This window comes from Triticum aestivum, chromosome 7A (assembly GCF_018294505.1).
Source record: "Triticum aestivum cultivar Chinese Spring chromosome 7A, IWGSC CS RefSeq v2.1, whole genome shotgun sequence".
Classification (NCBI taxonomy): domain Eukaryota; kingdom Viridiplantae; phylum Streptophyta; class Magnoliopsida; order Poales; family Poaceae; genus Triticum; species Triticum aestivum.
Genome location: NC_057812.1, coordinates 708,904,285 through 708,919,926, shown reverse-complemented (window position 1 = coordinate 708,919,926; position 15,642 = coordinate 708,904,285). Strand labels below are relative to the sequence as shown.

The window sequence follows — 15,642 nt, the reverse complement described above, 5'->3', positions numbered from 1 at the left end:
TTATTTGACCCTAAAAATTTCAAAATTTCTTGTTTGGTGTTGGGTCTTTATTTCTTTCTTAATATGTTTTACACGGTATACCATATAAGTCCTAAATTAAATGAATATTTCACCTTCCTTATATGGCTCTGAATATTTCAAATTTTCTTGTTTGAGGCTGAGTCTTCATTTTTTTTCCTAATATGTTTTACATGGTATTACTTTCGAAGTCATCAATTGAATGAATATTTGACCTTCCAGTTTAAACCTGAAATTTCATATTTCCATGTTAGATGTTGGGTCTTCATTTCGTTCCTAATATATTTTAGGCAGTATCTCTACTATTAAATTGGAGTTTGTACATCGGCTGTATCCCTCCCCCACCCAGGGCACTAATGATCAAAGGATCTTCCCATGATTCTCTTTTTTTGTAAGTGCTGATTCGATCATGTCTCCTGCCTCTCTGAGAATGCACTCACGTGTCTCCCCAGTAGAGGCATGGCCATAAAAATCAAATCAATCATCAATCAAAAACATGTCTCCAGCAGCCCCAGCCGATCCACTATCATACAAGGCCGATCAATCTCCGTCCGCCTCTGCCCTATGCTTAGCACGCCAGGAAAATTAGAGGATAACTGGCCAGCTACAGCCTACACGCATATCCGCCCTCCCCTCTACTCCCTCCATACACTGGATTGCTTGTTCTTATGAAAACCAAATTAGAGGAAGCTAAGAGTCTGCTAACCCAACAATATCAACTGCAGGCGATTTACAAAGAAGCACACTATGTTATTGTTGATGCCTGGGAACTTTTGTGCCATTTTTTTGGAATCATTTTGCTATACATTTATTTACCTTAGTTCCCCTTGCAAAAGCAGTGTTGGGTCAACTCTGTACTAATCGAGTACTCCCAGCACAAAGCAAACTGCTCATGCAAATCTGACTACAAAATAAAATACCCCCTCCTTTCCAAAATACTTGCCATGGTTAAAAAAAGGTATTTTGGACCGGCGGGAGTACAAAAGATGATGAACATCTAGGTGCACTTGAGTACTCGGTTGTTAGCTAGCATATACAGACTATTCACAGGAGGTCACAAATCGGTGGTTAAAAATGTATATAGAGATGGGGGAGAAACGAGTGTGCATGATTTTAAAAGGCACATAAGATATCTCACTGATGTCACAAAAATGACAGAAGTTGGGTGTTATATTGATCAGAGGCAGATCAGTGTATTCCTTGCATAACTGACTTAGTCCTCATTTTCAGTTGTCCAATGAAAACTCAGATTATGCTTTCCGCCATTTGCATCCTCTTAAAATCTGACCAGAATTGTGAGTTCACACACCACATGAATCCGACATCAGTATCATAAAATCAATCAAGAATATCATAGATGAGGAGAAAACGAATGATTCTGGCGGCGGTCTCTTACCATGGTGGTTCTCCCTCGGAATCGTGCGCCACCTGTGTGCTCAAAGGTGGAAGGGAAGAGATAGGTGGAGGAGGAAGGCATGGAGACTTCACCAGCCAACCTGCTAGGGCTAGTAGATTTTCATCTCTTCCCTCTGGAGGGTAGGGAAGGAAGCGCAGGGGATGACGGAGGCGGCGGGGAGATGACACATCACCTAGGGCATTGGGGGTGCGCGGTGCGTACTGAGGGACTCGTGGGTGGAGGTGGTCACGGCAGTTTCCTTTTCCCTTTTTCTGATTTTTGTTCTATATATGCCTTTTGTTTTTTCCAGCGGGGAAAGGAGAATGGGTTGGCTGTTTTTTCAGGTTATATACGTGCTTTGGCTAGGCAAAAAAAATACAGAGTGGGAACGAAAATCTCCCTAATAAAAGAAACGAAAACTAGAGGTGAGGTATCGATCTTCTGGATAAAAAAATCGCTGGGTGAGGGGATAAGTACCTAGGATCGTGGCAAAGCCCACGCGCGAGTGCAACCCGGTCCTTCAATTTTTTTAAAACCAATTCTTCTTTTCTGGTTAACCCATTATGTACCTTTTATATATATTATATAATACTAGATTGTACTGATGAGCCACAGTACTCCCCTGAGACGTAGCTAGAGACAGGAAATCACTTGCAGCCTAAATTTGACGGTGATTTCTTGACATTTGCCTCGAAAAGAAATGTGAAACTGATGTTATTTCTGGACAACTGTCCACTGTTTGCACCTGAGAGGATATGAAAATGCAATAGCCAGATAAGACCACCACTCATATAATGCCTAGTGGAGTCTGTCTCCCTCCCCTACGCTTAAGAAGGTGTTAAGGACGTAATGTCCACCCATAAAAAGTAACCAAAGCACGAGAATCAACTGGCTTAAAGATAAGTGGGTGCACATATTTCCCGCAAAAAAAAAGTGGGTGCACATAGAATCCCCAGCATGGCCAAAGAAGGGAATTCTCCATTACCAATTAACACTTCCCTATCAGCCAATCGCTAGCAGAGACAATATTGCTCCGATTTCCTAACTGACAAACAGTAAACAGAGAGCTCTCCATGAATGATGTCAAGAAAGAGGAGGACGAAGAAGTGTGGAGGAAACTGCTGCTAACCTGGTCACGCTCTCAGCAGTGTGAATTTGTAGAAGCATGCTTGCCGTGCCTTCTTCCGGGTTAGTTTACCCACCAGTTTACTGTGTCCTTGTGTGGTCATTATCATGAGTGTGTCCTTGTGTTGTCATTATCATGAGTTTCTTGTCCTGTATGGTGTTCTTGAATTTTTCATCAGCTACATAATGGTCGGTTGTGTTAGTGAATGGGAGTCTTCATGTGTTAGTCTGTCTGTTGAGTGTGACTCTTGAGTCGGTTAGCTAAAAGAAGTGTGATGTGTGGGTTCAGTGAGGGTGTAACAGTCACTGAATAAGAATGTAAGAGTCCTATCCTATATGTATGTCTAATAGTAACATGTAGCATGTGTTGCTCTTGCTTTTACCTTGGGGTTTGGCTCAAATCAATAATTCGAGTTAAACTCTATCCAGCTAACTTAGAAAATCTTACATATGCAGAACAGAAGGGTAAAGAATATAGCAAAACACAAAAGTAGGTCCACGTAAAAATATTGGTACTTCCTTATGACCCATCTCACCATTTAGCATATATTTCTACAAAAATATGAGGGCATGGCAACATATATTCAGCAGAAATATAGAATTTTGAATTAGCTAATAATTTGGATACATGCACAACCAAACTCTATAATTGGCATGTCAATGCCACATATTCAACAAATCTTACAAGGATTAACAATTATGACCCTGTTCCATCTACCAGCACGCTAATCATGCATGCCAAACATATACTCACCACGCTAATTATGACTCTACAATTATGACTCTTCGAGAGCAATCAAGGAGATAGTTTGGGACCTCCAGTTTTTCGCAAAGTTTTAAATCGCAGGCTAAACCATTTCGCGGCAAGCTCATTCAAACGCTACAGGCTCTATAGCGGATAGCGGCCGCTAACCCATTTCGCGGCTACAGTGCATGTGCACGCATATCCCACGTCCAAACTAGTACATGTGCACATTTTTCTCAGAAAACAGGGGATTTTCTACATAAAACAGAGGATTTTCAGGGGTAAATTCAAACATAACAAGTATAATAGAGTTCTGCACCAGTTCAACACATACATATCAATATAAATCAAAGTCTGCAGCAGGAATAACATCACCAGTTCAGCAGTTAAGTTTAGTTACAGAATAACATCACAACACGTCCATTACCCGAACCTAGACATCTGCAATGCAATCCCAAGAGCCTGTCATGTGCATCTGTTGAATCAACAAACAAATAAAAGATGGATAGAATCGGAGGGCTCCTGTACCTCCTGGCGATGTCGACAGAGCGAGTTTTGGAGCCGTGTGAGACTGAGATGTCATAGTCGTGGCCGCCGCCTTGCCGTGGTCGCTCCTTTTGCATCCTCCCCGTAACTGAATCCGGCTTGCGGCAAAGAAGAAGACTGCCGGCCGACCGTAGCTAGCAAGAACAGCAGCCGCCGCAACCTTTTCAGATGGGAGACAGAGAAGGGAATGGGGACTGGGACACGCTGCTAGGTTTACTGGAGGAGCTGCTATATGTATCTGGAGAAATTTGGGCCGTTTCTGGTCTGTTTGGGCCCTTTTGGTTCAGACTTTTGGCCCATCCCGCGAAATTGCAGCGACCGCGACCCCAAATCGCGCCGTTTCACGCGCGATCGCCCGGTTAGCGGCAGATTGCCGAAATTGATCGATTGCGTCTCCCTTCTTCCCATGCTCCCATCCGTGCTCCCACATACGTGGCTTGATTTGATTGGAAGAAAATAAGGTCCGGCCTCACCTCCTGAAAATCAAGGGGGAAGATGATTAGATTAGAAAAAAAAAGGAAAAGAACAGCCGTAAGATGAAGTGGGAGCACGGATGAAAGCATGGAGAAGGAGCAGGGAAGCCAGATCCATCGCGGGGAAGCTCCTAGCCCGTGATAGCGGCGCTATCACGCAATTTTCGCCAGCGATCTTAAACTTTGGTTTGTCGGCACCTCACATTTACAATTTGGTGGGCATCCTTCTTCCACCTAAAACCAACAATAAATTTCAATTACTACACAATGTATTGTTGAGATAAGCAGCAGCGAAGCTAGGTGTTAGTCTGTGGGGGCTTTTTAGAAAATAAACCTAAAACACTGTTCATACTGAAGAATTTTTTTTCAAAAAATACCATTGACCCCACAGATATTTTAGGCTATTTTTTCTTCCAGTTTTACTGCAATTTCATTACCTGATGACTGTATGCAGGGACTTGCAAAAGGAGTTCCTGTTTCTAGGGTGCACGTACCAAATACCAGATGAATCTGCCTTTGTAGCACATCACATAGCCAACTTACCTGCTGCCACATTTGTTGCGCAACCAGCACAAGGCACACATCAAGGCAGAGGAAGAGGAGCAAGAGGTTCTGGAACAGTAGGCACATGTAGAGGTGCTGCACCAGCAGGTAGAGGCAGAGGAGCAAGAGGTGTTGTACCAGCAGCCAGAGGAGGAAGAGGTGTTGCACCAGCAGCCAGAGGAAGAAGAGGTGCTTCTGCACGAACATCAAAGAGAACTTCAACAAGAGCAAGGGGTCTGGGAAGAACAAAGAAAACCACTAAAACAAGGGGAATGGAGTGGCTCCTGTTTGGTGAAGGATCAAGCAGAAATGCTCCAGCAGATGAACAAGAGCAAACAGAATTCCAATCTACACAAGGAGCTCCAGCAGATGAAGAGTGAAATGCTTCTATTTTGTTATATGTTGTAGAACTATGGTACTTAAGACTGCAACATCTTTTGTGATGGCCTTTTGGTACAAAACTTAAACTTGTTAGCCCTATGTAATGGTATGTTGGTATGTTGCTACAAAACTGAATCTTCCCACACTCCTTTCTTGCCGTGAATTTGCTACAGTTTAGTTATGAACGTATATACAGACAAAGTTTAGCCCATTCTCATAACACATCATGCAATAGAACACTGATTCTTAACATATAAGATCTCTTACAATAACACAAATGATAGGTCAACTCCAACTCCAACTCCAGCTTTGACACATAGTTCAGAACATAACACACACTTTCACTGACAAATCAACTAAAAACATACTCAAATCCTGAAGGAAATATGCCCTAGAGGCAATAATAAAGTTATTATTTATTTCCTTATTTCATGATAAATATTTCTTATTCATGCTAGAATTGTATTAACCGGAAACATAATACATGTGTGAATACATAGACAAACCGAGTGTCACTAGTATGCCTCTACTTGACTAGCTCGTTAATCAAAGATGGTTATGTTTCCTAACCATAGACAAAGGAGTTGTTATTTGATTAACGGGATCACATCATTAGTTGAATGATCTGATTGACATGACCCATTCCATTAGCTTAGCACCCGATCGTTTAGTATGTTGCTATTGCTTTCTTCATGACTTATACATGTTCCTTTGACTATGAGATTATGCAACTCCCGTTTGCCGGAGGAACACTTTGAGTGCTACCAAACGTCACAACGTAACTGGGTGATTATAAAGGAGCATTACAGGTGTCTCCAAAGGTAGATGTTGGGTTGGCGTATTTCGAGATTAGGATTTGTCACTCCGATTGTCGGAGAGGTATCTCTGGGCCCTCTCGGTAATGCACATCACTTAAGCCTTGCAAGCATTGCAACTAATAAGTTAGTTGCGGGATGATGTATTACGGAACGAGTAAAGAGACTTGCCGGTAACGAGATTGAACTAGGTATTGGATACCGACGATCGAATCTCGGGCAAGTAACATACCGATGACAAAGGGAACAACGTATGTTGTTATGTGGTCTGACCGATAAAGATCTTCGTAGAATATGTAGGAGCCAATATGGGCATCCAGGTCCCGCTATTGGTTATTGACCGGAGACGTGTCTCGGTCCTGTCTACATTGTTCTCGAACCCGTAGGGTCCGCACGCTTAAGGTTACGATGACAGTTATATTATGAGTTTATACATTTTGATGTACCGAAGATTGTTCGGAGTCCCGGATGTGATCACGGACATGACGAGGAGTCTCGAAATGGTCGAGACATAAAGGTTGATATATTGGAAGCCTATGTTTGGATATCGGAAGTGTTCCGGGTGAAATCGGGATTTTACCGGAGTACCGGGAGGTTACCGGAACCCCCCGGGAGCTATATGGGCCTTAGTGGGCTTTAGTGGAAAGGAGAAAGGGGCAGCCCAAGGTGGCTGTGCGCCTCCCCCCTTCCCCTAGTCCTATTTGGACTAGGATAGGTGGCCGGCCCACTCTCTCTCTTTCCCCCCTCAAGGAATCCTATTCCAACTAGGATTGGGGGGGGGGGGGAATCCTACTCCCAGAGGGAGTAGGACTCTCCTGGCGCGCCTCCTGTGGCCGGCCAGCCTTCCCCTCTAATCCTTTATATACTGAGGCAGAGGCACCCCAGAAACACACAAGTTGATCCACGTGATCTATTCCTTAGCCGTGTGCGGTGCCCCCAGCCACCATAGTCCTCGATAATACTGTAGTGGAGTTTAGGCGAAGCCCTGCTGCTGTAGTACATCAAGATCGTCACCACGCCATCGTGCTGACGGAACTCTTCCCCGACACTTTGCTGGATCGGAGTCCGGGGATCGTCATCGAGATGAACGTGTGCTCGAACTCGGAGGTGCCGTAGTTTCGGTGCTTGGTCGGTTGGATCGTGAAGACGTACGACTACTTCCTCTATGTTGCGTCAACGCTTCCGCAGTCGGTCTGCGTGGGTACGTAGACAACACTCTCCCCCTCGTTGTTGTGCATCACATGATCTTGCGTGTGCGTAGGAAATTTTTTGAAATTACTACGAAACCCAACAATGGTATCAGAGCCTAGGTTATTTATGTTGATGTTATATGTACGAGTAGAACACAAGTAAGTTGTGGGCGATATAAGTCATACTGCCTACCAGCATGTCATACTTTGGTTCGGCGGCATTGTTGGACGAGACGACCCAGACCAACATTACGCGTACGCTTACGCGAGACCGGTTTCCCCGACGTGCTTTGCACATAGGTGGCTTGCGGGCGACTGTCTCTCCAACTTTAGTTGAACCAAGTGTGGCTACGCCCGGTCCTTGCGAAGGTTAAAACGAGTCTATTTGACAAACTATCGTTGTGGTTTTGATGCATAGGTGAGATTGGTTCTTGCTTAAGCCCGTAGCAGCCACGTAAAACTTGCAATAACAAAGTAGAGGGCGTCTAACTTGTTTTTGCAGGGCATGTTGTGATGTGATATGGTCAAGGCATGATGCTAAATTTTATTGTATGAGATGATCATGTTTTGTAACCGAGTTATCGGCAACCGGCAGGAGCCATATGGTTGTCGCTTTATTGTATGCAATGCAATCGCGATGTAATGCTTTACTTTATTACTAAACGGTAGTGGTAGTCATGGAAGCATAAGATTGGCAAGACGACAACGATGCTAGATGGAGATCAAGGTGTCGTGCCGGTGACGATGGTGATCATGACGGTGCTTCGGAGATGGAGATCACAAGCACAAGATGATGATGGCCATATCATATCATTTATATTGATTGCATGTGATGTTTATCTTTTTATGCATCTTATCTTGCTTTGATTGACGGTAGCATTATAAGATGATCTCTCACTAATTATCAAGAAGTGTTCTCCCTGAGTATGCACCGTTGCCAAAGTTCGTCGTGCCCAGACACCACGTGATGATCGGGTGTGATAAGCTCTACGTCCATCTACAACGGGTGCAAGCCAGTTTTGCACACGCGGAATACTCAGGTTAAACTTGACGAGCCTAGCATATGCAGATATGGCCTCGGAACACGGAGACCGAAAGGTCGAGCGTGAATCATATAGTAGATATGATCAACATAGTGATGTTCACCATTGAAAACTACTCCATCTCACGTGATGATCGGTTATGGTTTAGTTGATATGGATCACGTAATCACTTAGAAGATTAGAGGGATGTCTATCTAAGTGGGAGTTCTTAAGTAATATGATTAATTGAACTTAAATTTATCATGAACTTAGTCCTGGTAGTATTTTGTAAATTATGTTGTAGATCAATAGCTTGCGTTGTTGCTTTCATATGTTTATTTTGATATGTTCCTAGAGAAAAATTGTGTTGAAAAATGTTAGTAGCAATGATGCGGATTGGATCCGTGATCTGAGGTTTATCCTCATTGCTGCACAGAAGAATTATGTCCTTGATGCACCGCTAGGTGACAGACCTATTGCAGGAGCAGATGCAGACATTATGAATGTTTGGCTAGCTCAATATGATGACTACTGGATAGTTTAGTGCACCATGCTTAACGGCTTAGAATCGGGACTTCAAAGACGTTTTGAACGTCATGGACCATATGAGATGTTCCAGGAATTGAAGTTAATATTTCAAGCAAATACCCGAGTTGAGAGATATGAAGTCTCCAACAAGTTCTATAGCTAAAAGATGGAGGAGAATCGCTCAACTAGTGAGCATGTGCTCAGATTGTCTGAGTACTACAATCGCTTGAATCAAGTGGGAGTTAATCTTCCAGATAAAATAGTGATTGACAGAATTCTCTAGTCACCATCACCAAGTTAGTAGAACTTCGTGATGAACTATAATATGCAAGGGATGACTAAAGTGATTCCCAAGCTCTTCGTGATGTTGAAATCGACGAAGGTAGAAATCAAGAAAGAACATCAAGTGTTGATGGTAGACAAGACCACTAGTTTCAATAAAAGGGCAAAGGGAAGAAGGGGAACTTCAAGAAGAACGGCAAGCAAGTTGCTGCTCAAGTGAAGAAGCCCAAGTCTGGTCCTAAGCCTGAGACTAAGTGTTTCTACTGCAAAGGGACTGGTCACTGGAAGCGGAACTACCCCAAGTGATTGGCAGATAAGAAGGATGGCAAAGTGAACATAAGTATATTTGATATACATGTTATTGATGTGTACTTTACTAGTGTTTATAGCAACCCCTCAGTATTTGATACTAGTTAAGTTGCTAAGATTAGTAACTCGAAACGGGAGTTGCAGAATAAACAGAGACTAGTTAAGGGTGAAGTGACGATGTGTGTTGGAAGTGGTTCCAAGATTGATATGATCATCATCACACACTCCCTATACTTTCGGGATTAGTGTTGAACCTGAATAAGTGTTATTTGGTGTTTGCGTTAAGCATGAATATGATTTGATCATGTTTATTGTAATACGGTTATTCATTTAAGTAAGAGAATAAATTGTTGTTCTGTTTACATGAATAAAACCTTATATGGTTACACACTCAATGAAAATAGTTCATTGAATCTCGATCATAGTGATGCACATAATCATAATATTGAAACCAAAAGATGCAAAGTTAATAATGATAGTGCAACTTGTTTGTAGCACTGCCGTTTAGGTCATATTGGTGTAAAGCGCATGAAGAAACTCCATGCTGATGGGATTTTGGAATCACTTGATGCTTGCGAACCATGCCTCATGGGCAAGATGACTAAGACTCCGTTCTCCGGAGCGAGCAACTGACTTATTGGAAATAATACATATTGATGTATGCGGTCCGATGAGTGTTAAGGCTCACGACAAGTATCATTATTTTCTGAACTTCACAGATGATTTGAGCAGATATGGGTATATCTACTTGATGAAACATAAGTCTGAAACATTTGAAAAGTTCAAAGAATTTCAGAGTGAAGTGGAAAATCATCGTGACAAGAAAATAAAAGTTTCTACGATATGATCGCAGAGGTAAAATATTTGAGTTACGAGTTTGGTCTTCAATTAAAACAATGTGAAATAGTTTCACTACTCACGCCACCTGGAACACCATAGTGTAATGGTGTGTCCGAACGTCATAACCGTACTTTATTAGATATAGTGCGATCTATGATGTCTCTTACCGATCTACCACTATCGTTTTGGGGTTATGCATTAGAGACAGCTGCATTCACGATTAAATAGGGCACCATCTAAGTCCGTTGAGACGACACAATCTGAACTGTGGTTTGGCAAGAAACCAAAGTTGTCGTTTCTTAAAGTTTGGGGTTGTGATGCTTATATGAAAAAGTTTCATCCTAATAAGCTCAAACCCAAATCGGAGAAATATGTCTTCATAGGATACCCAAAGGAGACTGTTGGGGTACACCTTCTATCACAAATCCGAAGGCAAGACTTTTGTTGCTAAATTCGGAGTTTTTCTAGAGAAGGAGTTTCTCTCGAAAGAAGTGAGTGGGAGGAAAGTAGAACTTGATGAGGTAACTGTACCTGCTCCCTTATTGGAAAGTAGTTCATCACAGAAATCTGTTCCTGTGACTACTACACCAATTAGTGAGGAAGCTAATGATGATGATCATGTAACTTTAGATCAAGTTACTACTGAATCTCGTAGGTAAACCAGAGTAAGATTCGCACCAGAGTGGTACGGTAATCCTGTTCTAGAAGTCATGTTACTAGAACATGACGAACTTGCGAACTATGAGGAAGCGATGATGAGCCCAGATTCCGCGAAATGGTTTGAGGCCATGAAATCTGAGATATGATCCATGTATGAGAACAAAGTTTGGACTTTGGTTGACTTGCCCGATGATCGGCAAGCAATTGAGAATAAATGGATCTTCAAGAGGAAGACGGACGCTGATAGTAGTGTTACTATCTACAAAGCTAGAATTGTCGCAAAAGGTTTTCGACAAAGTTCAAGGTGTTGACTACGATGAGAGCTTCTCACTCATATCTATGCTTGAGTCTGTCCGAATCATGTTAGTAATTGCCGCATTTTATGAAATCTGGCAAATGGATAAACAAAATTGCATTCCTTAATGGATTTATTAAAGAAGAGTTGTATATGATGCAACTAGAAGGTTTTGTCAATCCGAAAGGTGCTAACAAAATGTGCAAAGCTCCGGCGATCCATCTGTGGACTGGTGCAAGCATCTCGGAATTGGAATATACGCTTTGATGAGTTGATCAAAGCATATAGTTTTATACAGACTTGCGTGAAGCCTGTATTTACAAGAAAGTGAGTGGGAGCACTACAACATTTCTGATAAGTATATGTGAATGACATATTGTTAATCAGAAATAATGTAGAATTATTCTGTAAAGCATAAAGGAGTGTTTGAAAGGAGTTTTTCAAAGAAAGACCTCGGTAAAGCTGCTTACATATTGAGTATCAAGATCTATGGAGATAGATCAAGACGCTTGATAAGTTTTTCAATGAGTACATACCTTGACAAGATTTTAAAGTAGTTCAAAATGGAACAGTCAAAGAAAAAGTTTCTTGCCTGTGTTACAAGGTGTGAAGTTGAGTAAGACTCAAAGCCCGACCACGGCAGAAGATAGAAAGAGAATGAAAGTCATTACCTATGCCTCAGCCATAGGTTCTATAAAGTATGCCATGCTGTGTACCAGATCTATTGTATACCCTACACTATGTTAAGCAAGGGAGTACAATAGTGATCTAAGAGTAGATCACTGGACAACGGTCAAAATTATCCTTAGTGGAATAAGGAAATATTTCTCAATTATGGAGGTGACAAAAAGGTTCGTCGTAAAAAGTTACGTTGATGCAAGTTTTTGACACAGATCTGGATGACTCTAAGTCTCGATCTAGATACATATTGAAAGTGGGAGCAATTAGCTAGAGTAGCTCCGTGCAGAGCATTGTAGACATAGAAAATTGCAAAATACATAATGGATCTGAATGTGAAAGACCGTTGACTAAGATTCTCTCACAAGCAAAACATGATCACACCTTAGTACTCTTTGGGTGTTAATCGCATAGCGATGTGAACTAGATTACCGAATCTAGTAAACCCTTTGAGTGTTGGTCACATGGCGATGTGAACTATGGGTGTTAATCACATGATGATTTGAACTATCGATGTTAATCACATAGTGATGTGATCTAGATTATTGACTCTAGTGCAAGTGGGAGACTGAAGGAAATATGCCCTAGAGGCAATAATAAAGTTATTATTTATTTCCTTATTTCATGATAAATGTTTCTTATTCATGCTAGAATTGTATTAACCGGAAACATAATACATGTGTGAATACATAGACAAACAGAGTGTCACTAGTATGCCTCTACTTGACTAGCTCGTTAATCAAAGATGGTTATGTTTCCTAACCATAGACAAAGGAGTTGTTATTTGATTAACGGGATCACATCATTAGTTGAATGATCTAATTGACATGACTCATTCCATTAGCTTAGCACCCGATCGTTTAGTATGTTGCTATTGCTTTCTTCATGACTTATACATGTTCCTTTGACTATGAGATTATGCAACTCTCGTTTGCCGGAGGAACACTTTGAGTGCTACCAAACGTCACAACGTAACTGGGTGATTATAAAGGAGCATTACAGGTGTCTCCAAAGGTAGATGTTGGGTTGGCGTATTTCGAGATTAGGATTTGTCACTTCGATTGTCGGAGAGGTATCTCTGGGCCCTCTCGGTAATGCACATCACTTAAGCCTTGCAAGCATTGCAACTAATAAGTTAGTTGCGGGATGATGTATTACGGAACGAGTAAAGAGACTTGCCGGTAACGAGATTGAACTAGGTATTGGATACCGACGATCGAATCTCGGGCAAGTAACATACCGATGACAAAGGGAACAACGTATGTTGTTATGCGGTCTGACCGATAAAGATCTTCATAGAATATGTAGGAGCCAATATGGGCATCCAGGTCCTGCTATTGGTTATTGACCGGAGACGTGTCTCGGTCATGTCTACATTGTTCTCGAACCCGTAGGGTCCGCACGCTTAAGGTTAAGATGACAGTTATATTATGAGTTTATACATTTTGATGTACCGAAGGTTGTTCGGAGTCCCGGATGTGATCACGGACATGACGAGGAGTCTCAAAATGGTCGAGACATAAAGATTGATATATTGGAAGCCTATGTTTGGATATCGGAAGTGTTCCGGGTGAAATCGGGATTTTACCAGAGTACCGGGAGGTTACCGGAACCCCCCGGGAGCTATATGGGCCTTAGTGGGCTTTAGTGGAAAGGAGAAAGGGGCAGCCCAAGGTGGCTGTGCGCCTCCCCCCTTCCCCTAGTCCTATTTGGACTAGGAGAGGTGGCCGGCCCCCTCTCTCTCTCTTTCCCCCTCAAGGAATCCTATTCCAACTAGGATTGGGGGGGGGGGGAATCCTACTCCCAGAGGGAGTAGGACTCTCCTGGCGCGCCTCCTGTGGTCGGCCAGCCTCCCCCCTCTAATCCTTTATATACTGAGGCAGAGGCACCCCAGAAACACACAAGTTGATCCACGTGATCTATTCCTTAGCCGTGTGCGGTGCCCCCAGCCACCATAGTCCTCGATAATACTGTAGTGGAGTTTAGGCGAAGCCCTGCTGCTGTAGTACATCAAGATCGTCACCACGCCGTCGTGCTGACGGAACTCTTCCCTGACACTTTGCTGGATCGGAGTCCGGGGATCGTCATCGAGCTGAACGTGTGCTCGAACTCGGAGGTGCCGTAGTTTCGGTGCTTAATCGATTGGATCATGAAGACGTACGACTACTTCCTCTACGTTGCGTCAACGCTTCCGTAGTCGGTCTGCGTGCGTACGTAGACAACACTCTCCCCCTCGTTGCTGTGCATCACATGATCTTGCGTGTGCGTAGGAAATTTTTTGAAATTACTACGAAACCCAACAAATCCAACTCCAGCTTCGACACATAGTTCAGAACATAACACACACTTTCACTGACAAATCAGCTAAAAACATACTCAACTCCAACTCCAGCTTCGACGGCTTAAGCGTTACCATATGGTCCAGGTTCAGTACCATCTATCTTGCCGCGCCAGGTTGTGAAAGTGTGCTTGCGGCTGAGATCGGCGTCTTCATCGGGGAGTAACTCATCAGGCAACCCTTTAGTTAGCAATTGGCCACGGTCGATGACGTCCTTGACATGTATGGTCACTGGAAAATCAATGGTGCCACGATCAATTGGAGAGTTCGGGCACGGCGGTGAATGAGCATTCTCGTCATCGGAGTCTGGCGTCCACGGTTGTAGAGGAGGAGCCGGAACAGAGATAGTGAGCACCTTCAGAATGGCACTAGGATTGCGTAGCCACGCCGTGCAAGGCAGCACCCTCTTGTTAGTAGCCAGGAGCATGTCGATGAGCTCACCGTCAACACCGGCGAGCACCAGGTTGACGGTATCCGGGTCCCAGGCCTCTTCCGGGAGCCCCTCCAAACTCAGCGTCGTCTTGTACTCCAGCTTCGACGGCCTACCACGCGACAAACTTGACCAACGTTGAAAACTAATTCTGCTGCCGCCGCAACGCACCTGCTCCGACGTGAGCACCACACGAGTGCAATCCTCCAGCGAGTCAAACCGCACGAAAAAGTGGAATGGTGGGCTGGTCACCTCCACCTTCATGGCTGCCGGCCTGATGGCACAATGAGACTCCATCGCCGCGGCGAGTGCCTCTGGCGTCACCAAGCTTCACGGCTGTCCAATGATGGTGGCATACATCGATCTCCCGTGGAATGCCTGCTCTAGCGCCGCCATGCCAGCAGGGCAAGCGATGAGAACGCGGCCTTGCGCGGGGCGCAAATCTGGCTCACCGCGCTGCCACACCTCCTTAGGGAAGACACGCGAGTCCGGGATGCGGGACCATCCCACGACCGACGCGGCGACCTCGCTGGAGCGAGAGCGCCGCTACTACCTCCGGCGATGACGGCGCGGCTACATAGTGCCACGCTCTCCTTGCTGACGCCGACGCTTGCCACACTGCCTGCCACAGCGATGGCGGCGCGGCTACTTCCGACGGGGGAGCTACCTCTGCTCCACACAAAAGGGACGCCGCCACAACTCTCGGTCTCGCTGCCATCAACGCCTCCACCCATGTCGCCGGCTAGGGATTTGGTTTTCGATTTGGGAACTAGGGTTCCTATTCTGGATCGAGAAGGGGAACGGGGAAAGGGCATGTTTTAAAAAATATCATTTTTGCATTATGACCCTCGTAATAAACCACTAGGGGCTTTTGTGCAAAGAAACAGAGAAAACCGGGCGGCTGGCCGGTGCAGATGGCCAATGTGACCTAGATGCACCCGCAATGCAAGTTCTGTGACGGGTTTTTCTGTTTTGCAAGTAATGTGACTTAAGTGCACCCGAATGACAAGTTCTCTGACGCACGACAA

The 15,642-nt window shown here is 44.0% G+C and overlaps 1 protein-coding gene across 4 annotated transcripts in view; it reads right to left on the bottom strand.

The window, feature by feature from the left end:
* The window catches only part of LOC123149558 (uncharacterized), a 7,360-nt gene extending 3,162 nt beyond the window's left edge, over positions 1 to 4,198 (bottom strand). The window contains exons 1-2 of one of the 4 annotated variants that reach the window (XM_044569239.1): positions 3,813 to 4,198; positions 2,544 to 3,725 (exon numbers count right to left, since the gene is read on the bottom strand). The gene's annotated coding sequence lies outside the window, so the exon portion shown is untranslated. Of the gene's footprint in view, positions 1 to 2,543 lie in introns of all 4 variants that reach the window. The other 3 variants (XM_044569242.1, XM_044569240.1, XM_044569241.1) reach the window with 3 other exon arrangements.
* Between the last annotated feature and the right edge of the window lie 11,444 nt (positions 4,199 to 15,642).